Source organism: Chanodichthys erythropterus, chromosome 3 (genome assembly GCF_024489055.1).
Source record: "Chanodichthys erythropterus isolate Z2021 chromosome 3, ASM2448905v1, whole genome shotgun sequence".
Lineage (NCBI taxonomy): Eukaryota > Metazoa > Chordata > Actinopteri > Cypriniformes > Xenocyprididae > Chanodichthys > Chanodichthys erythropterus.
Genome location: NC_090223.1, coordinates 28,921,919 through 28,944,726, shown reverse-complemented (window position 1 = coordinate 28,944,726; position 22,808 = coordinate 28,921,919). Strand labels below are relative to the sequence as shown.

Sequence of the window (22,808 nt, the reverse complement as noted above, 5' to 3'; positions counted from 1 at the left end):
CATGAAGACCAGCCCCAACATCCATTATGAGCACACAAGTGCAACCACGTTTCTCTGTCTTGCTAGTTTCCTTCTGGTACCATGGGCTAACAATTAGCTTCATGCACTTGCACGCACCAGCTGGCGGCATTCATTGTTTCTGGGCTGTAATCCTGTTAGCTAGAACCTGTTTGAATGAAAAGGAGCCATTGAACTAGTTGAACATCAGACGTTTGTACCTGTCATGCAGCCTTCTGCTGTAAAGACTCCTCAAGACTGTTACCCACCCTTATCATTCCAAAATTCTGTGGACCACAAAAGGAGCAATTTTGAATACTGCAGTTTTGAAAAGGGATGTAATCATAAATCATTCAGACAGGTTTTGTGAACTACATGAATTTATTAATTGAAAAGATTATTTTACTGATTGGGCATGAACACACCAAGAGAGCTAGGGTCAATCAAATGAATTACATTTTCTTCTATTCATTTTGGTGATGCTATTTGTCATTTTAGTGTTTAACATCTCTATTTCTTGTTCACTTTAATTATATTGAAATGAACAGCCAGGATTATCTTCAAACATTCTCCTTTGTGTTCCATGGAAGAAGGTCATACGTTTTTTTTTTTTTTTAATGAAATTAGGGTTCATAAATAATGGTTCATATTTTTTTTAACATTTTTTTTTTTTTTTTTTTTTATAAAGTTCAGATGATTTTTCACATTAGTTTTTCAAATAATTTTTTCTAATTTAGTAAATATTAAGTAAAATAAATGTACATTTAATTTCAAAATCTTTAAATTAGCGTGATACAGCTGGCTATATATATGCAATCGGGCACCCTTTTCTCAAAGCCATCAGCCTCTGCTATCAAAAAAAAAAAATCAATAACTGTCAACCACTAAAACCAACCATAATATAGTGTTTAACACTGCTTCCCTTTATGTCTTTCCTGGGTTGTGTGTCTGTCTAAGGTAATGTTAAAAACTTATGTGCTCTTCTCTTGATAACTTGACACTCTTTATTCTCTTAATGCCTTCAAACTATCTTGAAAAGCACTTCTTCTTTTACTATTATCAAGGCCTCCCCATCAGCATGGTTTCTGGTTTTACCAGTCAACCTTTGAGGTCACACAGCCGGCTTGACAAGTATTTGTGTTTTGTTTTGTTTTTTTGATTCCCTCTCTAATAGTTTTTCAGTTTTCCATATTCACTTCCATGTTTTGTTTGTTTGTTTTTTTTTCATGTAAGTTGTCTTGACTTACTACTTAAAATGTGTTCTTCTGTCAGACTTGAAATTTTGATGTTTACATTCTGATAGTTTTTCTTTAGTTTCAAGTTTTGTGTCTTTCTGTCATTGCTAGATGACATGACAAAGAACAAGGCCATTATGAATAGATTTGGTGAGTCAGAAAGACGTCTCTTTAATCAGTCTGGTACACCATAATAATGTTCCAGACCCATTGCCCACAGGCTGCAAGTCCTGTGTGAAAGGAGTAAAATAGTTTAGCAGTGGTTTCATTCTGCACAGATGGCTTTTTAATGTACTTGAGGAGAGATATCTGATCTTGTCATTGAACTTTACAGTAACTTGCCTTTAATGCAATTAAATACATTAAGTAAACTTGTATGAATATCTTGCTTCTGTGAAGAAGGACCCCATTGATTTTCATCGTATGGACAAAAGGAAAAAAAAAATTGAAAGTGTTTTTGTGTTTTGCAAAAGGAAATAAATCATACAGGTTTAACATGAATGACTGAATGGGAGTGAATAAATGATGACAGAAGAACTGTACTCTAGATCTCAAGAAGATTTTCATGGAATTGGGTTAAGTTGAACGTCTGTATTCTTCCGCTGATATGGACTGAACAAACTGTACTAAAATACTCAGCCCTCTCTGAGTTCAGCATGTTCATTAAACAGACCTAACAACTTTATATGCTCAGTTTCTGGAACACCTGTCATGAGAATCAATCGGTTATGATGAGCAATAAAACTACGCTAGTTGATTTGCATCACAGAAGCAGTTTGTCATGGATCTGCTTTCTTGGCACTTTCTATATCTGTCTTTTTTTTTTTTTTTTTCCTTTTCAACATCCCCAATGAAATCTTTTGTGCTTTTTCTGTGTTCTGCTTTTTCTTTTCTTTTTGCCCTCTCTCCATCTGCTCTTTCTCTTTCGCACACATTAAAATCAGATTAATGCTGCTTGAAATACAAGCACTGCCAGGGAAATATTCTGACTCTGCATCCTGTCCACAGTCATATGGCTGCACCTGTTCTGTGTGTGCTTGTTAATACATGTGTGTGCATGAACAAATGTGAAGTACTGCTGTTGAACAGTCAGGCAGATAGTATTAGAGGGAGGCAACTTTTTCCTTCTAAAGAGGATTTTATTGGACACACATATTTCAATATTTGGTGTTATATCAGTATTTTTGCTCTGGTAGAGAAAGAGCATACGGACTAAATGTCACAGTATAGTTCTTATTTTAATATTCTCTTGTTCTATTCCATGGACTTTACAAACTCAAATCCCATTTTACCAAATCATGAGTGGCGTAGTACGATTGATGTTGTCATCTACCATTTTAAGTTTGTGCAGAGCGGCCCACGTTACTGAGTACAGGAAATGAGAGATCTTAAATTGTGGCACTGAGGTTTCCGGTACACACACAGTATGAGAAAACAACAAACTCTCAGACAGCAAAACACAGACAATGTTTCTGGCTTGTCGGATGTGTCGTGGACCTAAAACTGCAGGGCAGATGTGTATTTGTCCAAAAATATTCACTATAGCCACCAACTGGATGGACCCAAGATATGAGGATCTCATCAGGTCTTGATTGATTTGAGAATGTGTTAGTAGTAGCCTGAAGCCAACAGCAGAGAAAGATTGACTGAATTTTTTTTTTTTTTTTTTTTAAACGGCAGACCCAGCTGTGCACTGTTCCCTCTACTCTCAGGGCTGTCACTATGAGGCAGCTCTGTTCAGCTTCAATGTTTTCCATTATCTACATGAGTAAAATGTTAACCTGTTTTTTATTGTTAAACGCAGAGGTCTTGTTTATACACACTTGAATGTTAGAGTTATAATGTAGGATTAGTTCACCCAAAAATTTAAATTCTGTCATCACTTACACACCCTCATGTTGTTCCAAACCTGTATGATTTTCTTTCTTTGGAACACAAAAGGAGAAATGAATGGGGGCCAGAGCTATCAAGCTTGAAAGAGTATGCTAAAGTATCATGAATGTAGTCCATTTCACTTGTATTAAGGCTGTCTTCCATGTCTTTTGAAGCAATGATAGCTTTGTGTGATGAATAGGCCATAATAGTCATTATGCACTAAATACTTTCCTCTCCAATGACTGTCAATTGCTGTGACTGGATTGAACTTGAGAATCAGATCAGTCCGATCTATGAATGAATTATTCAGGTTTTAAGAACTGTCAGATGATTAATTAAAAGAAATTGGACATTGCTACTTAAGGAAAACCAGGGTGGATGTCAAGATGTTTAGTAAATAATGCCTGTTTCTCATACTAAACTATCATGTTTAATTTTGTAACTTGACGACCACAGGCCTCATTTAGTGTCATTTATATGTGAAGGAATTGCAAGTATGTGCTTTTTTTTTTTTTTTCTGTTAAACAGAGGGAATGTATGGAAGATTGTTTCCACCATAAAATAAAAAATAAAAATGGTAATTGCAACTTCTCACAATTCTGACTTTTTTCTCAGAATTACGAGAGATAAACTCTCAATTGCAAGTTATAAAGTCAGAATTGTGTGATATAAACATGCAATTGCGCGTTATGTCCAATTATGAGGGGGAAAAGACTTATTTTTTTTTCTCAGAATTGCGAGTTTAAATCTCACAATTCTGACTTTATCATGCAATTCTGATTTTATAACTTACAATTTGCAAGTTTAAATCTCGGAATTCTGAGGAAAGAAAGTCAGAATTGTAAGATAAAAAGTCAAAATTACCTTTTTTTTTTTTTAATTATCATTTAGTGGCAGAAACAAGCTTCCATAGGAATGACATGAGGCTGAGTAAAAAGCTAAAATACCCGTTCTCCCTAGTTTCTGCTGCTTTTCTATAAGTCTATTGCACTCCATTGCATGTATATTCTGTGATCTCTCCTCCATCCATCCTAACTTCTACCCCAAAGCTAATTGCAAATGATTTAATTTGCTCTTACCCACTGCTCAAGCACTGGTTTTCTCTGCTTGAGTATGCATCTTAACCATTAGTGTAGAAACGGTAAATCAGCTCTCAGATGAATATTTAAGGGCATCCTTTTAAACATCAGCTCTGCTTTGAAACTGCCAGCAGCATTTTCCATCTGCCCTGTTGCCCTTTGGACTGCGGGATACAGCAGCCCACCATCTCTTGTGTCTTCTTGGTGATGGCAGAGTATCTCCGTGGAAACCATGTAAAGGTGTGTGTTTTTGTTTTTTGCTTTTCACCTTTAAATGTCTTCCATTCTCTGGCCGTCTGGCGCTCATTCTGAGCTCATGTCCACTGTTTCAGAGCTGCCGTTTTTTATGTTGCAGTCGTAAGTGTGTTAGTACTACCCTGCACTTAGTATGAAAGTCTACTGTACTGAAAAATTGATGCTTGGTACTTTGTGGATTGGAAGTGTGGTTAAATTGAGCCTGTGCTGCTTTTTGAATCATTTTTAATGATCCAATGAAATCTTTTGACAAATTTCCCACCCTGCATTGGCATTTTCTTTTGAAAAGAGCTTAGAGGACATGCTGAAGGGCTTGTTTATTGTTTTTATTAGGGATGCTAACAATTAATCAACGATTGATTGTCGCTGATAATTTAATGGATAAGACTTATTGATAGTGGCTTAAACAAGGTCATTGGAGTGCATAGTTTTGAGGTGCGTGCGGCTCATGCGCTAAACACATGCAGCAGGCACAAGGAAAAATAAAGCATGCATGCCATAGTTACGTATTCTGAGTGTATTAATGTCTTCAAACCATGCAATGGATTAGGTTGACTAGCTGTTTATTTTGAAATGTATCCAAAAACCCTCTACTTGTGTAAATGCCACAATAAAAGTACATTGAATAAACAACAAATAATAAGATACTTGTTGATGAGTGATGATCTTCCAGTGCCGTTTCAGCTTTGCGATCCTATTCTGTGGTGCATGGTAAATCGAGACCTGAGCAATCAAACCAATCTAAGTGCGCTCAAAGACTATAGAATAACACAAGACGTGTCACTCGCATTGTTTTGAATGGGAGAAAGTGAAACGTGCAATATGGCGGAATAAGTCCCGCCTTCCAAATAAGAGCCAATCGCTGACTGGTAAAGTCATCGCGTCACTGCAGCAGCCGTTAGAAGCACCGGTTTCTATAGAAACAGTCAGACACGCACCTCAGAAATGAGGCACAAGAGACAATAGCTTGATCCAGCCTAAAAAGTACAGGTTTTTTGTCATGATTCCAGCATTTGAAAAAAAAAAAATGAGGCAGTTGTTGTCAGATTTCATTGGTGATTTTCAAATATAAATTTAATCGAAAGCTTGGTGAACAGCTTTGGAGAATTTGATGTTTCCCCATTCAAAGAGATAGGAGCTGCACTTGGATGCCCGAGATGCATTTCAAAGATGACTTGTCTTAAAGGGACTTTGGTGCGCTCCAGCTGTGAAACAGTTTCTGATTGGTCTTTAAACATCATCCCAACCCACTCATGACCCGATTGGATCCCGGAAGTTCTATAGCTTTAGCCAAGCAGCATGTCATGTCACTTTGTGATCTACGCATTGTCTTTTGTCGTGTTTTTGCTTGTTTGTGACCACCTGCTCTAAATAAAGATGCGTGTTCTACTGTGGTTTACTAATATTTCACAAAGTTACAAACAAAAACAAGGTGCAAAGCGTCGTGTATACTGTTTACATGTGTGTCGGAGGCGCATTTTCATACAAATACTTGGTCTCTACCCGAAAAAAAAAAAAGCTTGTATTCTGGTTGTTGAGACCTTTTCAACAATATACAACAAGTCTATCTGTTATGTACAAAGATTTTACAAGCTATGAAAGTAAAGGACTTCTTATATGTCAACAAATTTATAAACACTTGTTAAAGGTACAATTTGTGATATTTTTTTCCGCTAGAGGTCGCTGGAAGCCTATTCAAAACAAAGGCGTAGTTTGATGACGCCAAGTTTTAGAGCGGAAACTTGGGACGTGGTCTCCATCTCAACGGGCGGTGCAAAAGAATAGGGATTGGAGTCTGGAAGAACTCATGTTCGTGGATGCGATTATTAACGTTACTGTAGTATGAAGCAGAGCAGGACCGAGTGTTGCGGGAGCTGAACGAGCAGCTGAAGCGATTGATCAACACACGCCTCACGAGCAGCGGGACTTTTATTATGACACAGCCGCCGGCGCCGCTTCCGCTTTTCCGGTCATGAGTTTACGGGAGCTGTCCTTGTCGACAGAACCAGCGGCAGATGGTAAGCAGTAATTATGTTCCATAAATAAGTAACACAATCCACCATAAAACGTGCAAGAAGTAAATAAGGAACTGCTTGAAGCAAGCTACTGGTTTGCTGGACGCTAGACACTACTTCCGCATTTGTCCACGGCACTGTTGTCATGTGGTTTCTACGTCAGTAAAGGCGGTAACAAAGGTAACTGACGTCATTGACAGGTGACTGCACTGCCCCGTGTCACTGTTTAGAATGGGAATTTTCTCATGATTTACAAGTAGTTGAAAACATTAGAGATATTGTTAGTAATCAGCTGGACAAAATATATAACACTAGCCTAGTGGTTTTTGGATATTTTACTGCAAAAATTTTACATATTGTACCTTTAAGTGGTGATCTCATTCCCTACATTCAGTGTAGAGCCAACATTGCAAACTTAAACACTTGCTTAACCAACAAAAAATGGTGCTGTTTTACAGTAACATAGCAACTTGCTTCAGATTTAAGAGGTTAAGGTTGATGATTAATCAGTTAATTGATCATTAAACAATGATTAATTATGGGAATTTATGTAAATTGACATCCATAATAATAATAATAATAATTATTATTATTATTATTATGTAGTAGTGGTAGTAAACAATAATGAATAATTGTTACTATTGAAAATAATAACAGCATATTTTTTAATTATTATATGAATTAGAAGTCTTTTTAGGTCCTAAGATCTGTAAACAACATGAATCGACCCAAATCACTTCTAACCCACCCAAACCTGACCTGCATAATTTTCGCGTTTTTTTTTTTTTTTTTTTTTTTTTTTTTTTTTGAAAAACCCGCAACAGAGCTGATAATAGTAGACCCGAGTCCAAACTGACCCTTTTTCTTTTTTTTTCTTTTTTTTTTCAAACCCTACTGGAATGTAAAAGAGGAAGCAACATCTGCACATGCTTGCATGCCAATGGTGAGTATGACTTTTTCAACCGGGTATGACACAGACCACAAACGGAGATGAGAAATGAGAAAACGCCATAGCAGATGTAGATTTTAATAAATGGCCATCTTCTCACGTTATTTATAGGCTAGATAGGCTATTCTCTTCGTAATATTTATGTTGGCTACAAATTATCTAGCTATGTGACCAGATAATGCAGCCTATACTTTGTGTATGTCAAAAATGTGGTAGAATGTTTTCTGTGGAAATGTTTTCCCTGATAGTCCAACATTTTTTATGAGATCTTTAAGCTTTTTTTTTTTTTCTGATAAGGTAGCGTTATACCTAGGCGGAGGTTTCTTTCCCTCTTTCTCTCTGTATGGCTCACTATCATCTGTACCTGGCAGTGCCTGCAGTGCCTGGCCCATAATGAAAAGGCTCCTCTGTGAAGGGTGTGTATGTTTGTGTGCCCCTGTAAATGTGTGTGGCACAGTGATTGAATAAAACCGTTCAATGTGTTGCGTCTTTCTTAGGCCTGTTTTTGTTCTGTAATGAAATATGCAAGTCATCATAGCTGTGGTTCAGGTCACATACCCTTTCCCGAGGGTTTGTCTGTATCTTTGTGCTGGTGTGGATCAAGGCTAATGAATGTTATGTTGCACATGCTTGGCAGTTTATTAGTATGAGTCATCACTATTGTGACATCATAGACTGCTTTGTCAATTTCCCCACTGTCCACCAATCGGATAAAGTTTTACTGCACATTGTTTGGCAGTAAAGAGATTATTGCTAAAGCTAAAGTCCTTGTTGCTCTATCACTTATTCCCGGGTGGTCAAATTAACAGTGCCAGAACCTTCTAGAAGCAACAGCAAAAATAATGATACACATTTACGGCTTGTAGGGCCAATATATATATGGAGCCAAGCAAGAAGTTTATAGATGTGGCAGTACATCAGCAATCAGCTTTTTACATTTTGGCCTTGCTCGTTTTTCTTCAGAGTCCGAGCCATAAATAAAATGGTTCTTGTGTTAACATGTCAGGCAGCTCTTGGACTGATAGTCACTAATGCCCTGAGAGCAAGCAGATCTTTAAATTATAGATATTTAGAAGGGATTAAAAAGAGAAAATAATTGAGACAAACTCTAAATTAAGCCTTTTTTCAGTAAGAATTTTGCCAAGTCAGGGTTCAAAATTTCTTTTCTGCCTCACCTACTAGTTGGCAGTTGAATGGACATTAATTTTTCTTACTGGTCATAGAGTATTTGGCATTTTTATTAAAATATATATATATATATTTCTGTGAAACTGGTTACTTGGCTGTGTTCCCTCATTTATGTGACAAACATGGCAGGTTATTGTCACTCATAGCATCACATACGACGCAATCTAGTTTCAGTATCTCAGTGGCACATTGTGATTGAACATTATTTTCTTTGTGGTGACTTAATCAGGGGTTCCAGTCATGAAATGAAATCATAAAATGTTTTATTTAAAGGTGCCCACGAACGTTTTTTTACAAGATGTAATATAAGTCTAAGGTGTCTCCTGAATGTGTCTGTGAAGTTTCAGCTCAAAATACCCCATAGATTTTTTTAAATTAATTTTTTTAACTGCCTATTTTGGGGCACCATTAACTATGCACTGATTTCACTCGACGCCGCCCCTTTAAGACGCGAGCTTCCTGCCACACGAGCTGTCAACTATATTACAGCGCATTTACAAAGTTCACACAGCTAATATAACCCTCAAATGGATCTTTACAAGATGTTCGTCATGCATGCTGTATGCATGCTTCGAATTATGTGAGTAAAGTATTTGTTTTGATGTTAAAAGTTTAATTCTGAGTAATTCTGAGGCTGGGCTCCGTGGCTAACGGCTAATCCTACACTGTTGGAGAGATTTATAAAGAATGAAGTTGTGTTTATGAATTATACAGACTGCAAGTGTTTAAAAATGAAAATAACGACAGTCTTGTCTCCGTGAATACAGCAAGAAACGATGGTAACTTTAACCACATTTAACAGTATTAGCAACATGCTAACGAAACATTTAGAAAGACAATTTACAAATATCACTAAAAATATCATGATATCATGGATCATGTCAGTTATTATTGCTCCATCTGCCATTTTTCGCTGCTATTCTTGCTTACCTAGTCTGATGATTCAGCTGTGTGCAGATCCAGACGTTAACTGGCTGCCCTTGTGTAATGCCTTTGATAATTGTTGGGAACGTGGGCTGGCATTATGCAAATATTGGGGCGTACACCCCGACTGTTACGTAACAGTCGGTATTATGTTGAGATTCGCCTGTTCTTCGGAGGTCGTTTAAACAAATGAGATTTATATAAGGAGGAGGAAACAATGGAGTTTGAGACTCACTGTATGTCATTTCCATGTACTGAACTCTTGTTATTTAACTATGCCAGGGTAAATTCAATTTTTGAGTCAAGGGCACCTTTAAACAAGGAAAAAGTTATAAACATATAAAATATATATATACTACTGTTTAAAAGTTTTTGGTTTAAGTTTTTTTTTTTTTTTTTTATGCAAAAAGTAATATTGTGATTATATATTAACTGTTCTCTATTTTTATACATTTTAAAATTTCAGCATCATTACTTTAGTCTTCAGTGTCACATGATCCTTCAGAAATCATTCTAGCATGCTGATTTGCTGCAACAGTTGTGCTGCTTAATATTTTTGTAGAAACAGTAATAGATTTTTTTTAAGACTCTTTGAATAGTATTTATTTGAAATAGTTTTTTTTTATATATATATATAATATAAATTTTACTGTATTTACTGTTGCTTTTGATCAATTTAATGAATCTTTGCTAAAAAATTTTCTCCCAAAAAAAAAAAAATCGTACTGACCCCACACTTAAGAATGGCAGTGTTAATTATTTATTTTATTTTTTTTATATAATTAATATACATTTTGCTTAGCTCTCAAATATTCAGATGCACTTTAAGTGTAATCTTTTTAAAGTTTGTATTATTATTATTATTAGGTGCTAAGCACCGAAGGTGCTAAGGCACCTATTGTATCTGTTAGTTTTCTTATTATTCGTCATCGTCATCAACTCTTCCCAAATGGGAGTCTATGGCAGCCCTATCAACGGAACATGACAAAATGATCAAATTTGGCACAATTGTAGAGATGGTCATGAAAAGTCATTGGACCAAATTTCGAGTCTATGACCAACTCTATAGCACCACCACCAGTTCAAAAATTCACTTTTCTAAAGCTTTTTACTTTTGAACCATTTGCTCTAGAAAAATCTAATTTAGTAAATCTGATTTCTCTCTTCATACTAATGCCAATCAACATCTTACATTAAGACTCCGCCCATTACAGTAGCTGCCATTTTAAAAATTACAGTATTCCATTTTTTCACTACTCCTTAAATTTTGTCCAATCTTTGGTCACATGATCTTTGGGCCAAGCTGCACATAAATGACTTAACGGATTTTATTTATTCGTCTTTGTTCAAAAGTTATGTCGCAAACCCAAAATTGGTTCAGAGGCTGTATCTCTGACAAACTTTGAGCAGTCGAAAAAAAAAAATTTGGTATGCTTTATCAGAACCATGATCTGAGGGTCCATACCAAATTTGGTAACAGCACCACCTACAGGTCATGAGACCTGAAAAGATTCTCTGTGTCTGCCATTTTTTGAATTTTGTCATAAATTGCAATATCTTTTAAACAATTTGTCATATCGGCCCAAAAATTGGTACATATCTTCATCAGAATGTCCTTAAGGTACCTGAGAAGTTTGAACACAGCGCCACCTAGTGTTCCAAAGATATAAGAAACTTTGCAAAAATGCTTAACTTTTGAAAACATTGAACAAAATGTATATGCCATGTCATTTTTTTCCCTGGCTAATGGCGATTCTGACAATGTCTCATCTGTCATTTTCCTTAAATGTACCCGTCTGCCATATTAAAGTAAATTAAAAACTTTTTTCGCTACTCCTCCTACAAATGTCAAATTTTGTCCAAATATGGCTCAGATGATCTTTGGACTGAGCCGCACAGACATGACTGAACTGATTTTTGATATTCGCTACCGTTACCGAGATATTTGTCTCTGAATGTGACTTTGCCTCTGTTTGTTGTCTTATGTTAGTTAGCTTAGCATATTAATTGCTTAGCATGCTAACCAGTTGCCATTCTCTCTAATGTGGCTCTTCAGGTATCAGGTTAACCATAAACTGCATTAGCATTAAGTAAGTTTAGCATGCTAATCTGGTTAACATGCTAAGTAATGTTTTTTTGTGTGCTCATTCTCGCATTAAAACTTCTCTTTAACAGCATGATGAACATGCATCCTCAAGTAGCTCAATGTGTAAAGCCAGATGCCTAAAAAGCACCTTACCCAAAGATTGGGGTTCGAGTCCTGTGTTGGGCAACTTTATAAAATTGTTTGTAATGTGTCATTTAAATTCCTGTATTATCCCAATAAATTTTGTACTAGTCTATCTTCTTCTGATTAGAAATCAATTTTTGTTCATTCTGTGTTCATTTTCATCTCAGCTTCTGGTCATTTTTTTATATTTTTTTTTTTTTTTTTTTTTTTGCTCCGCCTTGGGTACAACCCAAACATTTTTCTTATTATTTCTTATTCTGTTCATTTAGAGTTCATTCTCACCTCTACTTCTGAACCAGCTTTTTTCATGTGCATTGAATTCCTGCTGTTTTTGCTCTTCTTGCTCTGCACTGCACTACAACCCAAACAGTTTGCTCATTATTTCTTATTTCATTTTTCTCATTATTTCTTATTTTCATTGCCTTCGGTGCTTGGTAATTGCTGCTTGCAGCTATATTTATTATTATTATTATTATTATTATTATTGTCTTGAAGAACTGAAAAAGTCATGTGAATTTATTGTTCAAAATTCCAGATGTGTTGCCACATGGCATTTACTATCGGTTAAACAGTTTAAAAGTAATTTTTTCAAGATATATGAAAACGTTTGATGCATGGTTAAAAAAAATACTCGACACATAAAATCGCCTACAAGTTGAATTTTATTACATTAATGTAAAATACCGGTAGGCCTAAATTAAGTGTAATATATAAACAAATAAATCCTTTAAATTTTAATGGTATTCAGAACAAGAATTAAAAAAAAAAAAAAAAGCAGCTATATAAATGTCAAGCTAAAACAAATGAATTTAAAGCAAAACTGAAATGGTAATCATGTAAGACTTTCTTCTGCAGAACATATAAGAAGATATATGGAAGAATAATGTTGTTTTTGATCCGTTTGACTTTAACTTTATGGACAAAATCGGACAGAAAAACAGAGCAGTTCTTTTGAGCTTTTGACCTTCTGTGCTGAAGTCAAATTTTCAGTAACTCTGCTTGGTCTCTCCTTAGTTAATAATATCTTATCTCAGCAGTTTGTGCTGTGTTGGTCTTGAAGTTGACTTGTAATCCTAAACATGTTTAAAGCACTTAATCCTAAACCTGTGGAAAGACTTTAGTCCCAGGATGAGTTTTGTGTGTGCGTGTTTGATCGGGAAGCAGCACTAAAGCACTGCAGATAATCTTATTGTTTTTGAACATTGTCTAGGGACCACAATACAAATTCCTGAGTTGCTGAACTGTGCTGGGGAGGAAACACTGAGTCTCTGCTCTCGTCCAACTTTGGCTTTTGATCACTATGCTGGCTCTGATGCAGCCCAGAGTTTAGAAGCTGATTGGACCCGACTCCATCAGGAACTGTTTTCAAGAGGAGATCCTCATGCTGTGACTGAAACACTGGATGAACATCATACCCCTCTGCTGAAATGTGTCCTTGTGCTTTTTGGGCACGTCACTGTGTACATATTTTTGTAGTCTTGAAAAAAGGGGGCACAAAATTTCAGTTTTGCAACACCTCAATAAACATGAGCATGGTTCTTGTAACTGCTAAACACATGCACTCCTTACGCACTTACTAGAGTCTTAGTCTTGAGACCAACTTCTTTTTTTCCTCTTCTTTTTTTTTTTTTTTAGCTCACCACAAACATGCGAAGGTGGTTGGACGCAGTATATGCTCATGTTGGCCAGTGTTCCCTAAGCTTTTGGAAGCTCACAGCCACATGTGGTTATGTTTTGCTGGCTGCTTGAGAAACTTAACAGAATAATTGAGTTTGTTTTTCAATTTAATGAAATGTGCGTGTCTATACCAGTTCATAAGAGTTCAGTGTCTTTTAAACGAATTAATTGTTTGTTCCTTTTGTAAAATACATTCTTTTTGCAAATAATCTAGCCTTTTTTAAAATTTGATTGACTATATTAGCAACCTTATGGCACGTGAAGGGATAATCACAGAAACGGACACCTCCGGTCGTGTGAATGGTTTGTCAGATCTGCTTAGGTGTAGGTTAAAATCTCACTTTTTAATAGTATTTATAGCTCCTAACTTGATAAAACAGGATTATGAGGAATGATTACCTCAAAAAGTATGTCTGTATGCAAGTTCAAGGGACTTTATTTAAATGAATGTAATATAGTGCATATTTATTGAAAATTGCTCCTTTCTAGAGTTACTTTTCCTAGTTAACTATCAAGTTTATGGTCATTTAATGGCTTTGCTGAGGTAAATGTAACGTTGCTACATGACATATTGTTGCTCTGGATTCTCTGTTTGTGTTTGAGATATATAAAATATTTAAATACTTTATTATAATATTTGATTTATTTTTATAATTGAAATTAATGTATATACAAATACATTTGTCTGGTGGTTCTGTTTGTGCGTTAGTAACTGAAACATTAGTTTTGTGCTAACTCATCGTTGGTGGTTCAAGGTTTCTTTTTCTCATAGGCCGTGAGTGATTGCTTTTCAGATCAGAGCGTGTTTGATGTCACACCAGCAGGTGTTTGGTGCATCACAGACGTACACATTTCTAAATAGTGTCTGATTCCTCCTTCAGGGGTTTGATCAAGCTGGTTCATATCTGATCACCAGAGTGTGTCTGGTCTAAATGCTCCCTTGATCAGCACACACATCTGTGGTGTGAAATGAAATCCTCTCTGTCCCCCACATTTATACTAACATCATCTCTGTATTTTTTTACTGATTTGTAACATCCAGGCTCAGATGAAGACCTTGTAACAAGGTTGTCTCCTATTGAGGAGTCTGATTATTGTTTTAATAGATAGATACATTGTATATAAGCTAATTAACTGTGGTGTGTTACCAGATAACAGTGGAGCTTTATTGTAGCGTTTGTTTTATGTGCATCATTACTAGGGATGTGCAAAACTACAAATGTTCATAATTGACTAGTCAGTATTCAAGTAGCTTATATAATTAGGCTGTGTCATGTCTACCAGACCAGGCACATTTCTTGTACGTTTATGCTAAACACAGTCCTTTATGACATTTTGGTAAACCTGAATGTTAAATGATGGGCTTCAATTAGGGGTTGTAGAAAAAAATCAATGGATTGATGCATAGTGATTCTCTCTCCGATTCTGGATCAATTCTGAGAATTTCAGAATCAATTCGGAGCTTAGATTGTAACCACAGATGCTGAGTGTGCTTTAGCAACACCCAGTATTCTGCTTGTTTCCAATTCCTCGCACACAACACTCGAACCTTCCAAAAAATAACCTTTCATAAAGTGAATTACAAGGGCAATTGTGCGATTCATTGCACGGGATGCGCTGTGAGAAACACGCTTTGCTCAATGTTACGCTTGCAGTGTGTGGTCTTGTCTTAGAAATGCTCTACGAATGAGTCATTTATGTTGTTTGGAATGCATTGGGCTTATATATTAAAAATATGAAGCTCATTGACAGAAGGCTGCTTTCAATTTCAAAAATCCTCACGTGTGCTTCATGAAGAGCATGCGACTGTGTGTGACTCTGTGTAAATTGTTAAATGTACACACATCTCAATGCTTTTATGACGCCAAAATAATGTAAACACTAGAGCTGCACGATGTATTGCTCGATATGAAAAATAACATTGAACTTGAACGCGATTCTTAGTGCGATTATGAAATCGCAAAGACTGCGATTACTTTTTTTTATCCGCAGCTTATCAATGAAGTATGGCTCCAAATGCTAATCCATCTGAAAGTACTGCGAGTTTGAGTCGCTTATGTACATTTGAAAAAGCAACACGCATCAAACTACTTTTCAGACACGAGAAGCAATTATTAACATCTTGTCTAACAAAAGACAACATTTAATAACATGTTTTTACTCCAAACTCACTTCATAACGACAGTTGAGCGTCCTTCTGTGAGATGTGGCTTTTTACACAGAATAAGGCAGTCGTGTGTTTATTAGTCATGTTTAATTAATCAAAGTGTTTCAATCTTCTGTTTATTCAGCTACAGCGATATGATGCGTGTGATCTTCTTCTGCTGTAGGGCATATTTTGAGTTTCTGTGCAAGAGCGCCCTCTGGCTTTCAGATGGAGAAGCATTTACTACTGATCACAGAGCCGCAAAGCTCTGACAAGCTGCGCGTAAAATAATCGCAGCCTTTGCCATGTTGCGTGCAATTTTATCGCGATAAATCATGCAGCCCTAGTAAACACAGTTATGTCTTAAGGGATAAAACAGACAGGACAAAAACATCTTACATTTTAAAAGAGATCTGTATATCAGTTTATATATTTACAATTATTTGAATTTTTATTTATTTATTTTTAAATGTACTTCGCTTCAATGTGTATCCATTTTGTAAATGTAAAGATAATTTGAGTGTGAAACATTCACAACATCCTACAGTCTACTGCTAACTATATAAACGTTACTTTAACAGGAACATTGCTCACAGCAGGCGTTTCGACGTCTGTTGTCTGAATCTGTGCAAAAGTGCTGCTTTGGCTGTAGTAGCAGCACTTATTTTCTGTAAGAAGGTTTTACCTCTTTAGCATGGCAAGGTAATGCAACATCTGAGAGGGTGCATCTTTGTTATTTGAGAACTGCGTCTCGGATGTTGAACAACTAGTTAACCCTGCTGGCTCACCTGTAATGCCGTTTATGAGTCATAGTCAACAAGATGTACCACATGTTCTTTCCACTTTTCCTTAAACCAATCACACATTACCAGTGTACTGATTAAACTGCACTAGTGCACTTAGTACCTTGAGCTTGAGAACCTGATGTTCTTTAACCCGGTTTGTGTAAGCGGTGGTTACTTTAGTAGTGTGCTGATGGTGAGGCCAGGTGAAAGTCTGTATGATGGATCTAAAACAGATGTAACACAGATATAATACAGACTATAGTTATAGTATATTAATAAAATTGCAGCGGTATATACATATATAATGCATATGATTAATTCAAAATTCTTAAGACGTTAAAATAATTTAATACAAATTAAGCATGAAATAACTTTTTAACTCATTTAAGACTGTGTTTACGAGTATACTCGAAAAACTGGAATTTTGACAATTTTGTAGTTTTGTCCGTTCAAGCGAAAAAGAGAACTCAATGCTGTAGTGGCATTCTATGTGTGCATTTCAGGCATTTGTTCACAGAGAGCCTCTTCACAGACAGTGTGACAGTAGATTTGAGTTCTTATCTTTTCTTATCTCACTTGAATGGTTTAATAGCACTTGATTGAATGATAGCGTGATCATGTATTGTAGCGCAGCCATATGACTGCCCATTGCAATGCATTTTTATTCAGTTTTTTTTTTTTTTTTTTTTTTTTTTTTTTCCAAGATGATGGGAAATCTCTTGCTGAATTCAGCATGCAGTGTGATCACATGACACACAGTAGCCACTGATTTACGCATTGACCACAGTGTACTATTTTTTTTAAATGTTTAATATAACATAAAATAATACACCTACAGTTTCACTTACTATTTAAAAAATAGGGCAGGAAGCATAGCCAGAAATATACAGAGCTTACTGTGCCTGCTGTCAGTTCAGTTATTCAGACACATAATGTAGTTAAGTGTGTTCTGTTTTGTGTTGTTTAGAAATGTTGAGTTTGACAGACATGTTTATGGCCCATTTCCATTTGGTTTGCTATAATCTAGACTTCCTAGTGACTAGAGGCTGGAGCTTATAATTTTTTGATTAATGGAAGAGTCTGATTGAACAGCAAAGACAAAACATTCACTGATTGGTTAAGTATTGCCATTGCTCTGTATATATAATGTACATTGAAATGCATTTAATTTTTATGCTTCATATGTTGAATTATCATTATTGGTTCTAGGACAGCACAATATATATGGTTTTAGCATCAACATCATAGTTGTTCTGTGATCAGTTTTCATATTGCAGTATATATCACAGAAAAACAAAATATCATAATTTCATTTTTTTTCCAATTTCGTGCAGCCTTAATTTCGCTCTTAACAGTTGTCTCAACTGCTCAGAGATCAGATCCCCCTTCCCCCCAAACGTTGTTTTTAATGGGTGAAAATGTTTGGCTTCCCACCCGCTATGTATTTAGTGCTCCGTGTTGCAGTTGGTAATGAGCCCATGCATGTTTTTTTGACAAACATTTCATCCTTTTTATGCGTCACTCTAATGAGTATCGTTTTTGATAATTGGTACAGACATGCTTTTAAGCAAACTTCATAGATAATCAGCTGCTCATGTTTTGGCTAAAATTCACAAACCTCAAACTACAGATCTGTTTGCTGCTGTCTGTTTTTAATGTTAATCAGTGTCACTTATGTTCACTTAAGACATAACCTACTGTGTTTGCTAGGATACTCACCAAGACAGGCATGTTGACTATTTTTGTGTGAATTTGTCAGTTCAATCGCAAGACTTGAAAGAGAACTCAATATTTGCACACTGTCTGAGACGAGGCTTTCCGTATGCGCGCCTCAGATGAGTGCACACACAAATCTTCTCTCAGTGCACGCTAGGGCTGAAACAATTAGTCAACATTATCATCAACGTCGATGATAAAAAATAGTCGACAAATATTTTTGTTGTCGAATAGTCACTTGATCTCTTAGGAGGGCCTGCAGTAATGTGGTTTGACCAGTGGGATGCTGTAGCGCAATACTGTAATGCAGCCCTCCCAGATCCAATCCAATAAAAGAAGTCAGCGCTTTGGAGTGCATAGTGCAAACGAAGTTGAACCCGTGAAATGTGGGAGATTAACATAGCATAAACATAACAAACATAACATTTAGCATAACTACAAAAAAATGCTGTCATGCAGGGCCACCAACTATCATTCAAACTCACTGTTCTCACGCCACATGTCCATTTTCTCACACAGTGAAAGATACATCGCAGAGCAAAGAGGACACAGTCAGCACGCCGACAGATAAGACAAATCAGGTTACTTTTGATATAAAACTAAGTCAGCTTTTAAATTCTGTTAATTTTACTACAGGATTCAAACAATGCATGTGGTTTTGACTCTGTTTAACATGGAGTGACAGATCGCTGTAGCGCCTCAGGTCAAGCGTGTGAATAAACATGAATGAACATCAAAAAGTATGTTGAAATATACAGTACAATTTACTGAAATGAATCCATCTCTAATGTAAACAATCAGAGTTTTAACCGCAGAAAGAAGTCAATAAAACAGCTTGCAAACATATGTCACAAAATGTAACAATTACCTCAGGAAAGCCATTCAATGTGTGTATGTATGTATGTATGTATGTATATGTATGTACACTTTATTTTACACAAACCATATTATAGATGCGTCGTTAGATTTGAGGTAAACCGTGGTGCAAGTGCTTGCCGATCCATTGGTAGAGAACGGTACGGTACGGTTTGTTTTGTTTTTTTGTTTTTTTTGGGGGGGTTTTTTACCGAGAACCGTTACACCCTGCTCTGGTGGTGCATTCAGTCAAGAGTTGAAACATGCCGAGCAGCCGCGTCACTTTCCCACCCTGAACTCCAAACATCTGGAGCTGCTTACAGCAGAACTGATGGCCCTGGAAATCTGCACCCACACCCATTGCATAACGGTTCACACTTCTCTCTCTCTCTCTCTCTCTCTCTCTCTCTCTCATGCACTCACTTGTTCCTACATACTTGCTTTTTTAACCAGTGTGTTTTCTTCTCTCTCTTTCCCTTTTCTCCTCTCAATTCCATATGGCATTCACTTCTCTTTTCATTGGCTCCTCCCTGCCTGGCATATGCTCCTGTTTACATTTCTGTTCCGTTCACCTTCAAACACAGTCATAGCTCAGCCCACATGAAATCTACACACGATTTACTGGAATTCTCAGATACTTTTGAATAGATTTAATTATGGTAAAATGGCTTAACACCGCTGAATCATATTGACAAAATATATGTATAACGTAACCACATATGAGATGGGATGTGTAGAAATTTTTGAAGGACATTCATATTCTGCAGTGATCCTGTGGAGCTTTCTTGGGAATCTGCAGACCAGTGGCATGTTCTTAGATTCAGACCAGTGGTTCTCTTCCCTGGAAAATCCAGCCTCACCACTGTACCAGCGGATGAGTCTGGTCAGCCATTGAATCAATTAGATTTCTGGGGCGGAGCAAATCCAAGCAAACAGGAAGCGGAATAAACCAAACAGAGAAGGGCGGATATGACGTTAGCAAGGCGAAAAGAGAGTCAACAGCGAAAAGTAAATAATTAATGTGTTTTTGGTCATTTAAAACTGAATTCACGGCTGAATGGAACAAACTATCGGGTCTCCTGTGCGCAGTCTTTGTTGGTATTTAAGGGACTTTCGCCGCTCTAGAGTGACGCTGTTTGTGTCACTGAAATAAACTGATCTGATTGCACGGTACGGTTTGGAGTTGACTCAAATCCAACGGAGGGCAGACTGACCAGACTGATATATCTTGTAGAAGATATGTCAGTCTGGCCTTGCCAGGCAAGTGGTTCTCAACCATTTTGACATTCACAACAATCACCCACAAAAATATTCCAAGGCCCAACGTTCAGTTTCTGTAAAGTAAATTTCAGTATTCCATAAGTTTTAAAAGCTGAATGTTCTTCAATGTTTTCACTCTTTTTAACCAATGAATTTACATGACTTTTCCAGTCTTGGGATTTACTGGATAGGGATACAGATTTTAAAATAATAAATACTCTCAATTTATACCCAATAATTTTTTTTTTTTTTTTTCTCATTACAAATGCCCATGGACTTTTCCAGATTCAGAAATCACACACTGAATTTTGTTTAATTTGGCTTTTTCATATAGTTTAGGGGGTGAATTAAAATAAGAAACCTCTTTTTTCTTTTCTTTTCTTTCCTTTTTTTTTTTTTTTTTTGTAAGTCATCCCCTATGTAAGTTTGCTGAACCAGTGATTTAGACTAACATGATCACTTTAGAACATAAAGTCATGGCAAAGCTCTGGACATCTGTTGTAGATGTAACAAAACCATTACATGTTTCTGATTTCTGTTCTTAAGGACAATTCATGTTGCAAGCTTATAAACCAAATAATTCAGCTGTGGTAACTTGACCGCTTTTAATCATATGCAGTTTTAAATACAAAAAAAAAAAAAAAAATGACATACAGCATAGTACAAAAAAAAATTCAGCACTGCATTGACCTCATCACTGTGTACAAATAATTCTTGTTTATATAATTAGTTATAGGCGGTGTGTTTGTCCGAGTGACTGCATGTTTAACGTCAAACTGTTTATGCAAAACTAATCTCTACATGCAAGAGTTTACATGTAAGCTCTATCAGTTACTGAAACTCCAGGTGGCTCAGTGTTTTCTCTAAAATTCATTGGAAATATTACATGTTTAGAGTTATGTTGCAACCATCATGTCTGTACGTGTGAAGAGCATTGATCAGCTGATCGTGACATAATCTGACCTGTGGAGATTATATTCTTGTAGAAACCTGTAATTTTGTTATTTTGAGTTGTGTATATTTTTTGTGATGCCACAAGTGAGTATGAAGTGCTTGGACAAAGGACAATTAAATGTTTGTTAATCAGGAATGTTCAAACGCTAGTCAGAGACTGTTTTGATGTTCCATATTTACTGAAGTTAAACATCAGCACAGCAAACTGACCTCAGTTCTTTTGTTGGCATCAGGAGCCACATTGACCCTTTTGTGGCGGGAACGACGTTCGTTGTGTTTTGTAGTCAACAAGGAAACATGGTTATTATCAGACCCTCCAGATCCTCCCCTATCAGTACTAACGCCCCCCCACACATGACTGGTGTTATTTACGAGTTCACAGCGCTGTCTAGCAAAGCACTGCCCCCTCACACACTGAGAGCGGTGGGGGGATATATGGGAGAGGGTTTGGGCATTGGTCAGTACTGTGGAGATTTGCTGACTTACAGTAATGCACTGGGAGCCAGGATGATGGAGGCACAGGCTTCCTGTGTGAGAGACCAGGCCCACTGTCCTCGCATGCCACACATTCCCATGTGTAAAGCTGACAGTTTATGGGGCGTTGCTTATTTAGATGATATCTGATTATGTATGGTCTTATGAATTATGAAATAGGGTTAAACATGTTGAGAGTACTGCCCTGTTGTTGGTTGCCGAACGCATAGTCAAAATAGCCAAAATTATTAACAAACTAACACAAAAAAAAGTACAGTTTGATTCATTTGCTTCAGTTCATAGATTCATCGTCACACAACATTTTACATAATTTGTTTTATTTATATATTAATGAATTGAATTGTATAGTGTGGCTCTGACTTGTTTGAATCATAAAGTTGAGTATTTTACACATGCTTTGTGAATCAGTTCAAATAAATCACTTTTAAAAATTACACAAGGATAATTTGTTTGAAATACAGAAATGGGCATGATTAAAGACGTTGGGAAGACTATTTATGCTGTACTTTGTCTTCATACATTTTTAGTCATTGGACATAATACCGTGTTAAATGAGTTTATTTCATCCCCATACAACTCCCAAACAATACAATAAAAGCTATTTTAAGAATGCTTAAACACTATATTCATGCTTTAAACTTGGCATGCCTTTTCTTTCTTTCTCTTTTTCCAATCTCCCTCCCTTTCTTTCCACTTATTTTGCTCCATGTCTGCCTCCTACCAGTCATGTGACCTTGAAGGGGGCGGGACTCACTGTCTCCCTTTTTCTCAACTCTTTGTTCTCCAGTCGACGCCCATATCATGTCTGCAGTAGAGCGGCTCTGTCCCTGGCCTTGAACTCAGCTTTCATTTTCCCCTTCATACAGATTCACACTTTCTCACAATGATTATAAATGTAGGCTGTACTAAAAATTAGTTGCATTTTGAGCGTGCCCATCAGTTTTGCCTGTTCTTTCTTTCTTTCTTTCTTTCTTTCTTTCTTTCTTTCTTTCTTTCTTTCTTTCTTTCTTTCTTTCTTTCTTTCTTTCTTTCTTTCTTTCTTTCTTTCTTTCTTTCTTTCTTTCTTTCTTTCTTTCTTTCTTTCTTTCTTTCTTTCTTTCTTTCTTTCTTTCTTTCTTTCTTTCTTTCTTTCTTTCTTTCTTTCTTTCTTTCTTTCTTTCTTTCTTTCTTTCT

The 22,808-nt window shown here is 36.4% G+C and overlaps 1 protein-coding gene across 1 annotated transcript in view; it reads left to right on the top strand.

The window, feature by feature from the left end:
* The window catches only part of kansl1b (KAT8 regulatory NSL complex subunit 1b), a 68,137-nt gene that overhangs the window by 20,078 nt on the left and 25,251 nt on the right, over positions 1-22,808 (top strand). The window lies entirely within an intron of this gene.